Below are 18440 nucleotides of genomic sequence, written 5' to 3' on the forward strand. Positions count from 1 at the left end.
CGTGGCTCTCTTACTGAGCCAGCAGCTTGCACGTTCACTCGCTGCATGTTCTTTTGCTGTTTCGGGGTGTGATTTTTTCCGGATGTTGGAGGAGGAGGAGGTCTGGGAAACCAACACAGAAATGATTTCCCATGCACTGTTTTCACTATTTTCCATTGCCTTGCATGCCAAAAGACTAGGCTAAGAGAAACATCATTTGCCAGGTTTGAAATGGTTTTTCCTGTTTGTGACTGTCCTCTATGCAAGGTTTTCCAAAGGGTGTCGGCATTGCTACACACCCCCGTGTCGTGGGTAAAAGCTGTGAAAACCGTGTCTCCTCGTTGCTGGAATTAATGGTGGGATTTGTGTATGAAGATGAGGAAGCAGCTGCTGGGATGTGTCTGCTTCCAGATTTATCTTTGCCATGGCAAAAGTGACTTTTTTCCCTGCTTGCCACCTGAGCCGTCTCCTTCTGTGCGGATGTGCGTTCCTCATTGAGACGGCACAGATTGCAAGCACTGGATAGTCTAGGTGGAGCGTGTCTTCATTTCATTCCATCCTCATTTACGTGTGACCTGGAAACAAAACTCTACTGTAGGCATTTCTTCGGTGCAGCAATTTAACTGTGCACATTCAGCCCCACGCTGTTGTTTTCATCTTCCAGCTACCTGGAAAATGGGGATGTCTGGCTGGTGCTGGAGTACATGGACGGAGGCTCTTTAGCTACAGTGGTGAGCCAGAAAAGGATGGTTGTAGGACACATAGCAACTGTCTGTCGGGAGGTAAGGGATCCTGCTTGTACTTTGGATGCCTTGGACAGGCTCGTCCTTTGAAAGCGCTGCTAAGTGAGTGATTCCGTGTTCAGAGCTTGCTTTCTGTGCTGCTCTTATTGTTCAGAGAAGAGCGAGCATCTGCACTGCACTGCCTGCCGGTGTCCCTGCCCTTACTATAGTCTGCTAATTTCTCTTATCTACTGGTGTTGAGCTCTGTCTCTTCTTCATTTTCATTTTCTGCCTGTAATTGCAAAGAAGTCAATGCAGAAAGCTTCTGGATGTGCCAGTGTTAAACCAACAGCAAAGGCAAAGAGAGACTCTGCTATCACAGGTCTCAGCTTCAAAGGATGGCATGGCACCCACCATGCTGCTTGCTGCTGAAAACTGACACATGAGCTACTTCGACCCTCGTCCTGTGGTCTCCCGCCCGACAATGATCCCCTTGGTACCTGAGGCAGGGACTTTTCCTTTTTTGGAAAACCGTTGCTTGTCCTCAGGATGGGGAGAGCGCATTCGCTGTAGCAGCAGTCATTGCGCTGGCTTTGCAGGGCACAGTCTCCTGCAACGACTGATGTTTCCCCCTCAGAAAGGAACATGCCTTCCCTTGGAAAGATGCTGCTCTCCTAGGGATGCAGCGGCAAGCTCTTCCTCTTGGCAGCACTCACTGTTCCTGTGACATCTGTCAATCTTCAGGAGCAGTTTCCTTTAAAGCGTGTGATGATGTCGGATCAGGCCAACTTTTGTCCTCCTCTTTCTTTTTTCTCTCTCAGTGCCTGCAAGGCCTGGCTTTCCTTCATGCCAACCAGGTGATCCACAGAGACATCAAAAGCAGCAACATCCTTCTGGGCCGGGACGGCTCCGTCAAGTTAGGTGGGTGTTCCTGCTCAGGAGCCGCTCCCCGGGGAGGCAATGTGGGGCTGCTTTTGAGTGGCTGCCAGGTGCCCGGCAGTGGTGCTGGTGAGAGTGCACAGGGCACTGCTGCAAGCTCAGGACGCAGCTGCAAGGTGCTGAGAGGTCTAGAAAGGAAACAAGGTGTCAAGAGTAGCTTTGCTTTGTGCTTTGTGTTCCTTCCGGAAGGAGGGAGTTACAGTGTAAACCACCAGGTGAATGAAGAAAAGCCACGGTGTTAATAGTCGGGGGGCGGGGGGGGGGGGGTGTTGCTAAGTGGACAGTTGCCCATGTCCTTGGCTGCAGCCCTGAGGAAGGAGAGCACAGCTGCTTTTGCAGCTGGATTCCGCACTGCATTCTGAGACTTAGAGAGGCGAACTCTTTTTCTTGGTTTCCTACTTGAAGCAGTGTTTGTTTTTCTCCTCAGCTGATTTTGGCCTCTGTGCTGTGCTCGTCCCTGAGCGCAGCAAACGGAGGTCGATGGTCGGGACCACCTGCTGGATGGCGCCCGAGGTTGTGAGAGGAGAGCCATACGGCCCCAAAGTGGACACCTGGTCCCTTGGCATCGTGGGAATAGAAATGGCCAAAGGAAGGGCTCCTTATATTTGGAAAACCCAGGACACGGTAAGGTGCAAATACGCTCAGATGCCGCTGTCCTACTGCTCTGTCACAACGGGATTAGACAAAATCCCATTCCCACAGCTGGAACTGGTTCCACCAAGGCCCACTTGTCAAATGTCCCTGGGGCCCACATAAACTTCCAAGGCAAGACCTGTTGAAGGTTGCAATAGCTGGGGCTGCATTGAGGCCTTTTTTATTCTGGTTGGGAAGGTTCATCTCTTACCATCTGCTAGGCAAGAAATTGCCACTGCAAACTGCAGCGTAAAATATGGGCTCAAGGTGAGCACTTAAGGATGTGGAAAGATCACACAGAGTTCTTGTGTTTCCATTTACTTCAGGCCAAATACCTGATAGGCAAGCGAGGGGCACCGTATCTGCACAAGCTCAGGCTACCCTCTGGCTTGTGTGAATTTCTGGGCTGCTGCCTGCAGATGGATGTGCACAGGCGAGGCTCTACCGAGGAACTTCTGCAGGTACAATGCAAAGCGGCTGCAGCCAAACAGCTGCTCCCTGTCAGGCTTTGCTCCTCGGCCAAACTCCAGGGCATTGGATGGGCTTCCCGATAATAATCTCCTCTCTGGGCGCTTTTCAAATGAAAACCAAGTAGGATCCAAGACTAGTTGAGGTTAGAATGGACCAGTGAAGGTCATTTAGCCTAAACTCCCTGCCACTGGCAAGGGAATCTTCAAGTAGGTTAGGTTGCTTAGAGCCCCAGCCAACATGTCCTTGAATGTTGCCAAGTGTGGGGCACATCCCAGCTCTCTGGGTAAGTTGTGCCAGTGTTTCAGCACTCTCCTGGTAAAGAGTTTCTTCCTTAGAGGCAATCTGAATGGACTCTCTTTTAGCTTGGCATCATTCCCTCTTGTCCTGTTGTAATGGGCCCTGCTAACAGATGTATCCCCATCTTTCTTAGAAGCCCTTCAAATATTGGAAGATCTCCCCAGGGCTTGCCCTTCTGCAGGCTAAGCAAGCCCAATTCTCACTGCCGTTCCGGACAGAACAGCTCCCACCTTCTGGTCATTTGCAGGGCCCTCTTTTGCTCTTGGGTGGTGGATTCAGGTTTCCCTGGTAGCAAAGGAACTGAAGTACTGTAGTGCTGGGGATGAAGGCCTGAAGTGGGGCTTGAAGAGCACAGCAGAAGCAATCCCTGCCAAGCGGTTCTCGATTGGTCTGTGGGAAGAGAGGGGTGGTGGGAGGCTGACTGTGAGCATCCCAGGGCACCCAGCTTGTCCCTCCTGCCCCACTCTTCGAGCTTTCTGCCAGCCAAACGGGGACAGCTGAGCAGGATTTGTGCCAGCCCCATGCACTGCCTGGCCCACTCAAGTCGATGAGAACTGCTGCAGCTTTGCTGCCAGGTTTTGTGGCAGACAGGAGCTGGTGACTGGGCCACTTCCTTAGCTGCCCCTGCTGTGGAGGAAGATGGCAGGCAGCACAGGAGGGGGGGCATGCCAAGGCAGGCACTGCTCTTCCTGCAAGCCAGAGCTGAGTCCATCTGCACTCTGCCACTTGTGTCTGTGTGTTTCTGGCGCTAGAGGAATCCAGCTTGAGCCTCTTAGAAGGTCAGCTTTGAAAATCATGGTTCCTTTTTCCTTTGTGTCTTTTAAATTGGTTTCTTTTGTTTCTGTTTCCTTTGGACAGCATCCATTTCTCAAATTAGCGGAGCCTCTCTCCAGCTTCTTCTGAAGCCCGATTGCTGGCATCCCTGCAGCAAAGTAATGAAGGAAGCAGAGGAGATGGCAGGGACCACTTCAGCGCTTTGAGAGCACAGCTCTGAGAGCAGGCAGAAATGCTGAGGAGAGAGGGGCCAGGAAACAGGCAGCCGTGACTGCGGGAAAGGAATGTGACATCTCCTTTTGTCCCATCTGCTGCTCCTCCTTCCAAATTTCTGATTAGGACAGCATTGTGGGGGGGGCACAAAGCCATGACTAATGTGCAATTTTCAGTTGGGGCTTTGTGTGGTGCATGAAGGTTCTGCTGATTATCTGGGGAGCTTGGCTGGGACTTCATCTGGAACTTGTCTTGGTTTGAAAGACAAGTAGCTGCTAAGAAAGGCAGGAGCCTCTCTTTAAAATGGAGAATGTAAAATTATTATAATTTTGGAATTAAGGGGACACTCAGGCAAAGATAGGGGGATAGGGATAACAGTTTTTTGCTAATATATCTAACAAGACAAAAACCCCCAAAAACCAAAAAACCAAAAAACCAAACCAGAAACATAGCTATGAAATTAAAACCAAACAGAACAGGATCCCAGTTCCAGTCCTTCTCGGCCACAGGCATCCTTCCCCGTGGTGCAGTTACCAGTGGTGGACAGGGGCAGATCCCATGCAGCTGCAGGGGTGCTGGGAGTGATGGCGGCAGTACTGTGGATGGGAAAGGGATGGAGGAGAGACTTTGCACACAGCGCCGGTCCCGGTGCTCAGCAGGGTGCTTGGAGATAGCAGGCTGAGGTGAGAAGGCAGCAGTGCGGGGTCTAAGAGCCAAAAAAGATGGCTCCCGGCATTGGGATGGTGGGGGATGGTGGGTAGCAGCAGCGGTCGTCCTCCTCTGACTCCACAAGCAAACGAGAGCGAACCAGTGCCTCCCCATCTCCTGTTCTGGCTTCTGATCTCGCAGTTTTTCCCCCTTCCTCCGCCCCCCCCCCTTTCCCCTGCCTTTCTCCTGCCACTAGCCACCCATGCTAGGTCCTACCCAACAAATTTCTTAGCATAACAATGGGGAAAATTCCACAGAGAGAAAAGGGAAAAAATCAACCCCCAACAAAGTGTCTTCCTCCCCTCACCAGGCAAGCAAGCAGGAACGGCAGAGTTCAGAGGCGCAGCAGAGGCTGGCGCAGAGGGAAAACTTCCTGGCTGAAGTACAGAAGGAGGAGGAGGAGGAGAAAAGGCTGCTTGAGATGAAGGAGGACGTTGCCACTGCAATATATGATATAATGTAATTCGTGGATAGTTGTAAATTAATGCGGAATAAGCAGTTTTGGTATGAATAAAGTAACAAAGGAAACTCAGAAACCGAAAAGAGAACCACGGATGAAAAGGACGCAGATTGCTTCATCACAACATTGTAACAGCCAACAAAAGCAGGACAGCCCAGATTAACAGGTGAATAGGCGTGGCCACAGAGATGGCTCACTCCAAAACCGTCCAGGCAACACCCAAACGATGAGCTCCCAACAAGCACCCGCGATTAAGATAACCAGAACCAGAAAAAATACATCTCAATACCAGCTTCCAGTAAACCAAAGCCTGCCTTCGTCAGAATTCATCATCTCCCAGCCCAACGCAGAGAAAGAAAACCACATGAATATGCGAAACGACAAAAGGAGACCAAGACCTCTGCTCCTGGCTAGGAAAAGCTGTATATAAACTGGACTGACACAGCGTTTTTTGTGAACATTGGGGGATCCGGTGCGGTAGAGTTCGGATGGTAGCGTGTTAACACGGCGCTGATCCCGGGGTCGGCGTTGCTCTTTGCAATTGTGGCTGTCATGGACCATATCCTGATCATGAAATAAAGTATCGCTTATTTATGATTATACTCAATTCCGATGACTATCTTTATTATTTATAACACTGCTAAATCAGCCCGCAGCACAGCAGCAGGGGAAAAGGCCTCTCAGCTGTGCAGGTGCAATAAGCTGCCATCAATGCACAGGAAAACTGCATTTCCTCTTTATGAGGGAGAGGAAAACAGGTTTAGCAGCGGGAGAAGGAGGAATTATGCTCTTGAACTTTCCTTCTTTCCTTCTGTCAGTTACAGGCAGATCTCTGTGGCTCATAGGTGTGCCCTTGACTGGTAGCAAAAGGGGGAATCTCCAGGGCCACATCCAGGTTTGGCCCATGAAATATTAGGAGTGGGAGAGTAGCCCTGGGTGGTCTCACCTCTAAACTGTGGGGAGAGTGTGTCTTGGAGGTAGGTGCCATAGCCAAAGTCCATCCTTTCAGTCTATCTGGTGGCCAGGTCCAGGAGGATGTTTTTGGGTTTGATGTCGTGGTGCAGGACCTTACAGCTGCTGCACGGCCTCCAGCACCTGGCAGAACAGCCCCTGCGCCACCTCTCAGACAGGAACCCTCCAGCAGAACGAAATCCATGACGTCCTGAGACTGCACTGGGCACTTGATCACCAACAAGACGCTGTCAGAGAGCTCCAACCAATCCAGGAGCTGAACAACACCATGGAGCCCAGTGGATACCTTGTCCAAGATCTTGATTTCCAGAGACGCACGGATGCTGTTGTGCTGCGGGAAGACCATGATGCCATCAGTGGGGCTGATGCCGTGCCATTGGTCTGGAATCCAGCACTGGATGCCCTGCTCCCTCTGCTGAGCCCACATGCTCTCCCTCGAGGCTTCCTGGCGGCTTCCACATTCCCGGGCCTCGGCTTTCCCCGCCCATCACAGCCAGTTTCTACTGCTGGCCCCGGTCCCTCACCAGCTCTCCCCAATGACGGATTGCAATCCCGCAACACACAATTGATGGCCACCTGCTAGCCAAGGGGAGCAGCGGGCTGAGTTTGCAGCCAGCTCTGCCGAACCCCATCCTCGTCCACCTTCCTCCTCCTCCCCCGACCCCCGCCCAACCCCCCACTCACCGAGGCGCCGTCCCCGAGTAGACGCTGCCGAAGTCGCCGCGCCGCAGCACTGAACGCAGGCTGTGTCGCTCCTGCAGGGCCTCCTGCGCCTTCCCTGCGGGCTGTCGGCGGTAAGCCCGGGTCCACGAACGGCCCCCGACCGTTCCCCAAGCCCCCCGGGCCGGGCACCCCCGTCTGAACGGAGCACCGGAGCCTCGGCCTCGGCGGCCATCACACCGAGTTTCTGCCGCTGGCCCCGAGAGCGACCGCCCCGCGCGCGTCCTCCGCGGGCCCCGAGAGGAGTCGGAACCGGAGCCAGGGCCGAGGCCGGAGCCGGGCGCGGAGTCACGACAGGCGCAGCCCAAGGATGGCGATGCTGCCCAAGTCCCCGCTACTGATGCCCGCCCAGCAGCGCAACGGGCAGTACGGCAAGGACCGGGCGAAGGCGAGACCGCGGCGGGACTGCGGGGCTGGTGAGGGCGCAGCCCCGCCCGGGGCCGCGACAGGCCGGGAGCATGGCCCTGCCTGGAAGGTGGACACAGAGACCCGGAGTGGGAGGGGTAGAGCAGGACAGGGAGACCGGGACAGGGTGCGGGACAGTGGCACAGGGACAGAAGGAACTAGAGCAAGAGACGCCGAGGGTGAGCAGAGTCGTCGCTGCCGCTGCTGCTGCTGAAGCGCCGGCACCGTTTGTCCCATCCCCGCTCGGCCGCGCGCGCCCCGGGGCGGCTCTGGCCACTTGGCTCCGGGGCCGAAGCGGGTTCGGCCGGAGGCACGGAGCGGCTCCTTCTTCCTCCTGCGACGACGCCAAAACCACCGACTCGTTTAGCCGCTTCTTTAATTTCCGTCCACCCTGCAACTTTCCCCTGGTGCCTCATCCCGCCCGCTCGACCCGCACTGCCACCTCTTGCTCACAAGCAAAGCGCTGTGCGCACATTCCCCTGCAGCGTAACAAAGCGCTGAATGAGGAGCCTGCCCGTGCCAGGCAGAGCAGCAGATGAGGAGGGAGAAATCCAGGCGCTGCGGGGCAGCACTGCTCCCCGGAGCGCTCGGGGTGTGGAGGCGAGGCCGCGCCCGGAGCTGCGCTCTCCTGTCCAGCGCTGCTCGTGTTCCCTTGTCCGCTCCCAGGTGAAAATCGAAGACTGCGGATACGATGAAAAGAAAAGCATTGATCCGCTCTTCTTGCCGCCGTTCGGATGCCAATCCGATAGAGCAGCTCAGCTCTCAGCCGGCTCCCTCCTCCATTGCCAATCCAGCACTTTCACACTGGAGCAAAGGTCCTCTCTGCTGAGAAACTGCCAGCTGGTTTATTTCTGCTGCTGTTTATTGACACGGGTAGGAAACCAGAGCAGTTGAATCCCCAGTCTGTGTAAACACGTTAACTTTGCCACCTTAATCCAAGGCAAAGAGTCTTGAGCTGTGCACAATGGCACACAAACCACCTTTGTTGGAACTGTGTATTGTCACTGGTGAGGGTAAAATATACACGCAGATCCTATTCCCTCTCTCTAGAACTCACACTCGACCAAAGCACTGTATACTTTGGAGATCTTACATTTGCATGTTTCTTGTGTTTCCAGCATTGCTTTCAGAGAAAAAGAAGGGAAGGCAAATTGCGTGTAGAGTGTATATAACATGGTAAGTCATAGGTCTTAGAAGTGAGAGGAATTTGGAATTAATGTGATGTAGAACTTGTGCAACACGGAAAAGGGGAGCATATAAATAAAGAAATCCATGCATGTGAACATCTTCAGTTGTTTCTTTCCATTTTCATTTCACTTTGGGAAAGTTGTTTCCGTTTTCCAAGAATCATTTGAACAATCATGTTTGCTCTTTTCAAACTCAGTTCTTTACTGGAGAGCTACGCTGAGCTTCTGTGGCACACAAGATGTGCCACAGCGTCTTTTGCAGCTTTTCTCGGCTTTCAACACTGTGTGTGCAGCAAGACTCTTGCAGCAAAGCAGGACAAATGTTTTGAGAAAATGTTTTACAACTTGTCCTTTCTTTTCCTTCTGGACTGGAGAGTTGTGCCATTGGCTAGGTTTTCATTTAGACTATTGTGCCCTTGGAAAAGAGGAGGTGGTACTAGGACTTGTTAGGGAATACAAGCCTGGGTGAACTCAGAGGAAGCAGCTGCAGAGCCTGCAGCCAGAAGGAGAGAGTTGTGCCATAGATAATCATTCAAACACCTCCAAGTACATCTTGAAAGTGACGTGGAATGTGAAGATGGTCTGACAGGTAGTTGGTTTCTGTGTTTAGTTCAGACGGTTCTGCAGTTTGTGCCTTGGTACAAATCAAGAGTACAATCAATTCCTTAGAAGCACCAGAAGAAGCATGATCCAACAGGGACGACAACTGAAAGAATTTGAAAAGGACAAATGCAGGGAATGACTTGGTTATCTTAGAAGGGTAACCTTTTCTCAGAATTCCTAAGATATTCTCGATGCTTTTGACCTTCTTAACGAGGCCCTTTGCATCCTAGATCTGTCAGGAAGTGTGAACCCAGAGATTGGGTGACTGCGGAAAAGATGACCCGTTCCTCTGCAGTGACACTGAGGGGGAAAGAGGAGCGGGGAGCCTGAGCACTCTGTGCACATAAAAATTCAGATCCCATTTGCCACGTGTCAGTGGCTGGGCTGAAGTGCTGGGTCGTGGCAGGACTCCAGCCCCAGCATCTTCAACCACAAACGGCAAGTGCTGCCTGATCAGAAACCTGCAGCTCTGCACTGCACCAAAGCTTTGCAGTGTACCAACCAAAGCTGCCACTTACAGGTTCAGCATGCTCCGGATCTGGACTGACAGCCCATGGATATTTGTTGTCCTTTGCCTCCTCTTTAGCCTCTGGAGGAAGAGAGCGAGCCCGAGGAGGTTCTGCTGCTGGTGTGGTGCTCTGCAGACAGACAGCAGTGTGAGGGACAGGGAGTAACCTGTCATTTAGAATCTTCTTTCTCCGCAGCTCTATCTACAGCTGTCCTAAGGAGGAATAATAAGGAAGTTTTGAAGGAAACAGAAGTCTAAGTCTTTAAAATAAACTTCAAATGCGTTAGTGGCACACATTAGACAGTACTATGGATGGTTCTGAATGAGACATTCCACCCTGGCCGCAATAAATTGGTAAAATTCTGTCTGAAGGTCTCATCCTGATTTATCTGATTAAAGCCTCTGAAATGGAAAATTTGAAAATAGACCGCGATCCCTTTCCTCCTAGTGATGTGGACACTGAAGTTTCACAGAGGCTTCTGGTTTCACGGGTGAAGCCAAGGCAAGCAGTGCTGCTGCTGCTGCTGCTGGTGCTCTGCCAGAGAGCCCCGGCTGGGCAGGGATGGCACCCACTGTGCCGTGGGCTGTTCCTCCCAGCAGAGCTGGGCGGTGCTTTTGAGGCAGTAGTGACAAGAGGCGGGAGAAGGAAGGGCCCTTTTCCTGCGCCAGCAGCTATGTAGACGCCAGGGCCACGTTCAGGGCAGAGCTTGGGTCCGCACAAAGGAAAGCAGAGGGAGAGGGCAGGAAAAGGCTTCCTGTCAAGCCTTCTTTGGTGTGTGAAAAGAAGGGAGCCGAGTGACAGGATGAGCAGCAGGGCCCGAGGCCTCCTCGGTGCCTGCAGGGAGGGGCGGCTGCCGCTGGGGGGCGCCATGGGAAGGGAAGGCCCCTGCTTGGGGCGGGCGGGGCGGGGCAGCCGCCAGGGGGCGCCTGGGGCGGGGCGGGACCCCTCCGTGAGGGGGGAGAGCGTCGGGCAGCTGCGAAGCAGCGCGGAGCCCCAGACTGTGGGGACTGTGCGTCCCCAGCGCACGGCGCCGGGGCCTTGGACAGCGCCAGGGCAGGGACAGCTTCAGCGCGGGCTGACGAGGCAGGCAATCTCCCCATGGAGCGCGGCAGTTAGGGAGTTTTGATTCCCAGACCTGCGCTGAGCTGGCAGGCCACAAAGCCTCCTCAAGTGCCTCCTGTCCAGGCTTCGTGCAATGCCTTTGCTGGCAGGCTCCAATCAGCCAGGCTGGGGGGCAGGCTTGGCTCATGTTACAAAGAGCTGCCGACCACAATAAAAAAAGAGAAAACCCAAACCAGAAGGGGAGTGTCACTTCCCAGGCTGAGCTCCTCACAGGCAGGGGCAATATTCCTCTGCTTCCCAGAAAGACGCAGAAATAGGGCATGAGGGCACTCTGTGCCCCATACCTTCATGCCCAGGACCTTGCCATTGCAGGCCTGGGAATGCTGCTTGCTGTCACAAGGCTTTGTTCCTTCCAGGAAAATCCAAAGACTCACTTAGGTCCGTCCTTTCTAAACCCTGGCCTGGGTTAATTGTCATAAAGATGAGCAGTGTAAGCCGTTCCTCAGCAGATGCCAATCTCTCTAAGAAATGCTGGATTTTGGCCCAAGTGTTGTTGTCAAGAGGACTGAAGTTCAGGATTTCAGCAGCAAGACAAGAGCAGGCAGCTTGGCAGGCCTCCAGCATCTCAAGCACTCACCTGCCTTGCAAATTCCTCTGCTTCCTGTAGCCAGGGGCTAAACTCCTGTTCTTGACCTGCGGCCTTCTGCAGTTACCCACGGCACTGGCACCTGTTTGCTCCTTGCTGTGGCACATTATGAGAAGGTCTAGAAGAAAATGACGCAGGAGAATTCCACAGAACCTGCACTTTGTATCATTTGCCATGTATGCTGCTTGCAACTCTCCCCAGCAGCCATGGAGTTTGCAGTTCTGTGAGCTATGCGGTCCATAAAAGAAGAGACCAAGTTAGCTGAGGAAAACGGGGATCAATCTACTCGGCTCCTGCAGGCCAGAAATGAGAGTGCAGCAAAGGACTGAAAAACAGAGCACTACGCAGCACGCATCCATATCCACCATGGGCAGGACAGAGATTGAAAAGCCACATCCATGGAGGAATCTGACCTTGCAGGTTTCCCACAAGCCCAAGGGAGTGGGTTTCTGCAAAGGCCTCAGGAGTACCTTAGTGTTGGACAGAGAACATTGTCAAGAGAAGGGCTGGCTTGGGAGCTGGTGGAAGTGGAGAGAACGGGCAAATGCGCCCATGGCTGCACCCACACGGTGAGGGCCACTCCAAGGGCACCCCCTGCTATGCACAGGACATGGGCACAGCCCTGCGCAGTCCTTGCCATATGGACAACACCAATGCTGCTCCAGTGTTAGGTAAACACATATGGGTGGTTTGTTATTTGGCTGTTTTTCTCCACTAAGGTTTTCCTTCTTCCTTCAGCAAGTCCTTCACTTGGTGGCTGATGTTAGTCCTGCAGTAAGGGAGTGGGAATGACAGGCATTCCAATGTAGGGAACTGTCTGGGATATTAGCATAGCGTGATTTCATCCATAGTATTTAAGCAAGTGTTCTTAGTTTAGTCAGAAGCATTGGTGGCCAAAGTAGTGGCTGTGTGTGCTTGGTGTCTGTTTTGCTTTCCTCTTGGATCCTTTGAGCTATGGCTTATGGACTGCAAGAGGGTTTTGTGCTGCCTCGGCACAGAGGAGAACTTTCTGGGCTTCTCTTTTGTCTTAGCTGTGGAGGAGGTTCGGTCGCTAGGCACAAATTCACAGAGTAACCTAGAGCGACGCTATTGTGATGTCAGCGGAGGGCTGCCACGTCACAGCATTGTCAGCTGCAGGTTGCCCTGATGCACACAAGGCATCAGCCTTCAGAGCAGCTCCTGGCGTGCTCATTACAGGAGGATCCTCTCTTGAGGTGTTCTCCGGCAGTAGTGTGTGCCCTGAAAAGGGAGTCTTTTTTTTTTGCCTGCTCTTGTACGAGTCTGCAGACTCACACAGGCATCCTTTTGTCTTTTTTTCCTCTTTTCCTTGCACAGTCCGGGGACTTGTGCAAGAGGATTTCTTTCCCGTTTTTGTGTTTTGTTTCCCGGTCCACGGACTTGAGCAGCCCTGCTGAAATGATGGAGCAAGTCCGTAGAGCAGTTGGCAGGGCTTTTTCCTCGGTGTCATCCCGCCAAATTTTTAATGGTCTGAGACGTGAGTAATAGTTTTTTCCCTTCGGGCAGCACATTGAAACAAAAGTGCCATAAAAATGCCATATGTTTGCTAAAGCTCCTGCCAAGGGCTTCAGCGGGAAGAAGGGGGTGTCTCCTGCCCAGCAGGGTGTGGGCAACTTCCAAAATACAGACTGGGAGAGCTTTGGAGGCATCTTTCTAAAAACTCTGCGGTTCTCTCCAGAACCGAGGGAAAGCACCTTTTTTCTGCATTCCATCCTTAAAGGATGTGCCTGTCTAACTGCACCCTCTGTGCGTGCTACAAGAGCGATTGGCTTTGCGCTGAAGGGCAAAGTGCCGAGCAGTTTGTGTGTCCTCCTGAACCCCGGAGCTGGGCCTGTGCTGTGTCTGAAGAGAACGGCACGTGCTAACAGGGGTTTGGGGAAGCTTTTCTGGGGAATTGTTGACAGCAAGCGTGTGGGAAATACGGCATACACTTCACAAAAATGATTTAAAACTGTCCAGGAAAAAGAGAGGAGAAAAAAGCAGCTTCGGCTGTAGGGTTGACAATGAGCTACAATGTAGGCACTGACTGCTAAGGAACAATTTGTATTTTCTCAGCCAGTTATCTTGTTCCTTAGTGGCAAGGCCAAGCAACAGGTAGACACAGTCTAGGGTATTGCCCCGTACCCTTGCTTGCTGTGCAAAAGGAGTGTTGCTCGTGGAGCGATGGTGTTCAAGAGAAATGCTGTATGCTTGGGTAGCCTTGTTCTGTGGGATTCCTGTGCACAGAGAGTTTCTAAGAGCAGCTGGTTCCTTTTCCCTCTCCCCTGGCAGGTCGCCTGAGACGTGGAAGGACTCAAGTCCATGTTTTGGTGAGTGGTCTGGGCACCCGTGACAATGCTGATGTCTGAGAATTGTGGAGCAAGCTGTGAGCTTGGCCTGTTGCAGTAGAGCACCACTCTGACAGGAAAGAAAGGGAGAACGAAAGAAAGAGAGAGGGAAAGAAAGAAAGAGAGAGAGAAAGAAAGAAAGAGAGAAAGAGAGAAAGAGAAAGAAAGAGAGAAAGAGAGAAAGAAAGAGAGAGAAAGAGAGAGAGAAAGAAAGAAAAAAAGAAAGAAAGAAAGAAAGAAAGAAAGAAAGAAAGAAAGAAAGAAAGAAAGAAAGAAAGAAAGAAAGAAAGAAAGAAAGAAAGAAAGAAAGAAAGAAAGAAAGAAAGAAAGAAAGAAAGAAAGAAAGAAAGAAAGAAAGAAAGAAAGAAAGAAAGAAAGAAAGAAAGAAAGAAAGAAAGTTCACGTCAATGTCTGTGTGAGCGCTACCACCAAGATTCCATCAGTTTCCTCCTCTTCCATTGAAGACATTTTAACTAATGAAAGTCAGCTTTTGCAGACAGGACGCTGCATGCTGATTGTAGCCAGGCTGAGATATCTCCTTCAGAAGCATATGCAGTCCTGTCCAAAAACGAATCTCATCACCCCTCCTGATCTGAGTTTTAATGACTGAGTGTCACACTTGAATCCAAATTCATGACTTCTCCTTACGATGGCTAGGGATAGGGCTCAGGAGAAAGAAGGTCCTAAATGACAGGTTACTCCCTGTCCCTCACACTGCTGTCTGTCTGCAGAGCACCACACCAGCAGCAGAACCTCCTCGGGCTCGCTCTCTTCCTCCAGAGGCTGAAGGGGAGGCAAAGGACAACAAATATCCATGGGCTGTCAGTCCAGATCCGGAGCATGCTGAACCTGTAAGTGGCAGCTTTGGCTGGTACACTGCAAAGCTTTGGTGCAGTGCAGAGCTGCAGGTTTCTGATCAGGCAGCACTTGCCGTTTGTGGTTGAAGATGCTGGGGCTGGAGTCCTGCCATGACGCAGCACTTCAGCCCAGCCACTGACACGTGGCAAATGGGATCTGAACTTTCACATGCAGGCATCATTTTCCTGGCATTCTGACAGGGACTGTGAACTTCCCTTGGCGTTCGATAAGCAGTAGCATGATGTCCTTTAGCGCTACTGGTGTGAAAGTGAGCCCCGCTGTGCACGGTGTCAGTGCAGCCTCTGTGTTGTCAGCGGAGAGAGCAGAGCCAAGGCACAGTTCACAGCCTTGTGGGGTACAGAAGAGCCATTGCTGCCTGCAGGGAGCTCCCCCCTCCACACACTGTCTAGCTAGCTACAGTCACTGCGTCGATGACACCCTTAATTGTGGCATGCCCCAAGTTTACTTGGGTCAGAGTGCTGAGGAGCTCTGCATGGCAGAGACAAAGTCTGTCTCTGAAGGGCTGGAACGCAGTTCCTGCTGCGTGCTCCCCCGTGCTTGAAATGCTGAGGGAAAGCCAGTTGAGCAGAGCTGAGCAGGGAAATGTTCCCTGCTTCTATTCAGACACTTCATAGCACCTCAAGAGTTATTTAGTTACTCCCATCAACACGCCCACACAACAGCTTCTGCCTTCAGGTGAGCTGTGTGTGCACTTCCCGCCTGTCCCAGCTCTCAGGAGTCCTTATGTCTTGTTTGTGCTTTTTCCCTGCCCATTCCTTGCAGGCGCCAACAGGAGAGCTTCTTGCCTGTCAGGACTCCTCGGCTCAGGCAGGAAAAGCCGAGTGGCAGGAAAGCATGGATAGAGTGCGCAGGGCCCGGCAGTTCAGGTGTGTGCTAAGCTTTCTCTCTTTTCTCTGGGCAGGGCTGGGCATTGCTGGCCTTTAGGAGGTCCAGCGCCAAAGAACAAATTTGGCTATCTCATCATTTGACTTGCTCAGCACAGCAAAGGGAAGGCAGCTCTTGGGCAGGTCTGGTTGCTGCCTCCTGGGACTCGCTTGTCAAACCTTGCCAAAAAGCATTCTGAACTGGAGCAGGGTAGAAGGAAGGGAGGTTCAGGCTGGGCCTCAGGAGAAGCATAGAACCTCAGAGGCATTAATGCAGCAGAAGAAGCTTGTCAGAGAGCTTGTGGAGATTCCACCTCTGGAAATTTGGAAAACTGCGCTGGACGGAGCCTGGAGCAGGCTGTCCAGACGCCATAGCTGACCCCAAGTGCTTGGAGCTGAAGACTGGGCTAGAAGCTTCCTGCAGCCCCTGCCAGCCCAAACCATCATGGCATGCTTTGATTATGGGATTGGAAATTCATATCCACCTCCTCTCCAAGCTCTAGCTTGAGGGCTCTTTCCTTGGTGCACTACTGAAAGCAAGAGGAATTGTTGCAGTACTCATCTAGACTTCCCAAGGATGTCTTAGCCAAAGAAGAATTTTTGCAAGTCCGATATGCACTCTATCAGAGAGGAGTGTAAGACCTAGCAGGCAGGAAGCTGTTAAGCTGAGAGAAGCTGAGCTTTCTGGAAGGGTTTTGTGGCTTCTGGAAGCTTGTTTGGCTTTCTCACTGGTGACTCTGTCACCTGCACGAATGACAAAGAGAGATGCTGGTCTAGGGAGGGAAGTGCAGCATTCTCTTGAGGTGCAACTAGAGGGCTGTTGGAAGTCCCTGAGAGTGCCCTACGTGGGACATGGTATGCAGTCCTGCATTTGCAAGGAGACTGTTGCTATTAATGGTTTGCTTGTCTGTCTCCTTGTTGTAGACAGAAGGAGTTGGCCGCATTTGAGAGGAAGTGCCACTCCTCACTAGAGAGGGCATTTGAAGTGGCAGCAGAGCCAGCAGAGCAATTGCAGCCTCGCAGGGATCAACTGAAGGAAGAGTCAGTGCCAAAGTTATGCTCACCTTATTCCTAGGCAGCATCTCTGCGAGAGGGTGTTGTCCTAGCAAGACTGCCTCAAATGCTTCTTCTGGCAGCAAGCTAAGACCGAGAATGTCTTGTTGTTGTTGTTGTTTCTCTACAAAACTGGTGCCCTCTGTTTCCAGGTTTGCCGCCTGCAGCAGCCAGCCCCCAGGGTTCTGGAGAGGCTGCTGCAGGAGTTGTCTCGCCAAGGGCACATCCTGTCCCAGGTGTGCAGAGACAAGGCGCTGCTGGCACAAGAGAATGCGGCCCTGGAAGCCCGACTGGCAGCCACAGAGCGGGACCTACGAGGCCTTTCCGAGCAGCTGGTAGAGGCCAGGTAAAGGCAGGAGGAGACGCTGGGTGGGACATGATTGAAGGTCTGTAATTCCAAAGGTGGTAAGCATTATGTCAGGATTTAGTGCCTCCTGTGTGCTTTCCAACTGTTTCTCAGACAGAGAGGTGACGAGACACGAGAAAAACCAGAAATGGATACTGTGCGCTGAATGTTGTTTCTCTGACCGCTCAGGCTCTCAAAGCCTTTTGGAACACTGGCTTGGGACCCTTTGCACATTCCCCTGACAAATGCAAAGCAAGCCAACTTGGCACTGAATTGGTTTCCAGGGAAACTGTGCAGATGTTTGCTGAAGGCAGAAGTTTTCCTCTGCTTTTGGTTTCTCCTTTGGTGACTCTGAACATGGGTCTTTCCTCGCCAAGTAGTCCGACATGGGATTTTCACAATTCAAGGCTCTTCCATGGGAATGTTGCAAGTAGGATGCCGGTGCTTTGGGTGAAGCTGGAGGGTCCAGCTGAAAATCTTGAGACCTTCCTGAGCTAACTCTTGTGAAGTATAGTGCAGAACCTACCGTTGCTTACACGCAGCAACAGCAGGAGCAGCAGCAGGAGAAGGGAAAGGTCTTCAGCCTTCTCGAGAGTCTCTGGGGATTCTTGCTGAGCACTGATTCTTGCTCACTTGTCCACCCACCTCTGTAACCTGTCAAGATCCCTTTGGCTGCTTCCTCTTCCTTTCTAAAGAGTGCCAAGGCATTTGGGCACTGCTGCCTTAGTTAGCCACAAATAAATGTAGCAAGTGTTCTTGTTCGTGACATTCCAGAAGTTTAAATGAGAGGAAACCTGTCCCACCTGCGAGACAGTTCTTGTTCAGATAAAAACCTGGTTCTGGTGTCTTACTCATGCTGCTAGAAGCCAGAGGGAGCTTTCATATATGGTTTGGTGAATTCCTTTAGTCCCTTTTACTTCGAGAGTGTCTGGCAAACAAAGTATCTCTACGTACACTAAGAATGGCTTTAAACTTTGATGGGTCAGGCAGGAGAACCCTGTGTTCTGTCCAGCTGCAGAGTGACTTGGAAGTGCTGATGAGCTCAGGGCTGTGAGCAGGGGCTGGGCTTTTGCTCATTAGTAGAGACTTTGAGGGCACAGCCACCCATATGGGATATGTCAGACAAGAGCAATTGGAGCTTTGGCTGCTGAGATCAAACTCAGCTGGGCTTTCTGTGCTGGGCTAGGTCATGAGGAAAGGCTGGCCAATCACCTGGAGGGGCCTGCTTTGCTATTTGAAGTGGTAGAAATAGTCTTGCTGTATCTAAGTTTCCATGCAAGCCATTTTCCATACTCAGGTGTGGGAATCTTAAGGCAGACCTTCCCGGAAAACCTGCCCCAGTGTTCCTGCCAGGAACAATTGCTCTTCATCTTCACACCTTGTAGGTCAGAGAAGGAGAGCCTGCAGTGCAGCCTGCTGGAGGCTCAGCAGCACGTGTCAGAGCTGGAGATGGCCAGGAGCCGTCTGGAAGGCCAAGTTCGCTCAGCCGTGCAGGCCAAGGAGGTGATCCTGGGTGAGAGGCTCGTGCACTTTGTTTCTGGTGATCTTCCTCCCTGGTGCAGTTGCTCTGAAGCCAGCTCTGTCCGCAGAGCTTCCCAGGAGTGAAGGAGCTGGGGGCAGGTCCCTCCTTTGCTGAAAGTGAAAGGGCTTACGG

At 52.2% G+C, this 18440-nt stretch overlaps 1 long non-coding RNA gene across 1 annotated transcript; it reads left to right on the plus strand.

Annotated features, from left to right (window-relative positions):
- Positions 1-1520: 1520 nt before the first annotated feature.
- Positions 1521-13654, plus strand: LOC148219706 (uncharacterized). Its single transcript, XR_015799628.1, has 3 exons — positions 1521-1622; positions 2068-2264; positions 13590-13654. It is a non-coding gene; the product is annotated as an uncharacterized LOC148219706 (long non-coding RNA).
- Positions 13655-18440: the final 4786 nt, after the last annotated feature.

Source organism: Sturnus vulgaris, chromosome Z (genome assembly GCF_052056855.1).
Source record: "Sturnus vulgaris isolate bStuVul1 chromosome Z, bStuVul1.hap1, whole genome shotgun sequence".
Taxonomy (NCBI): Eukaryota; Metazoa; Chordata; class Aves; order Passeriformes; family Sturnidae; genus Sturnus; species Sturnus vulgaris.